Genomic DNA, 204 nt, shown 5'->3' with positions numbered 1-204 from the left:
AATCAATTGTTGTGCATAGATCTTATTTATTAGATTTCATAATTTCATAACCCTTGACCTTTAAAGTGTCATTAGCTACCACTATTTCTATCATGTATGGAAATCTTGCCAAGTAAACTTATTTACTTTCCTTTGGGGTGTTATATCCATAATTAAATCCTGTCAAAGGTTAGTTCATGCGATTAATTGGGTTTGGAATGCTTT

The sequence above is a fragment of the Theobroma umbraticum genome, unplaced genomic scaffold, assembly GCF_002168275.2.
Source record: "Theobroma umbraticum cultivar Fairchild unplaced genomic scaffold, ASM216827v3 scaffold_89.0, whole genome shotgun sequence".
Taxonomy (NCBI): Eukaryota; Viridiplantae; Streptophyta; class Magnoliopsida; order Malvales; family Malvaceae; genus Theobroma; species Theobroma umbraticum.
Note: the sequence above shows the minus strand (reverse complement) of the source record.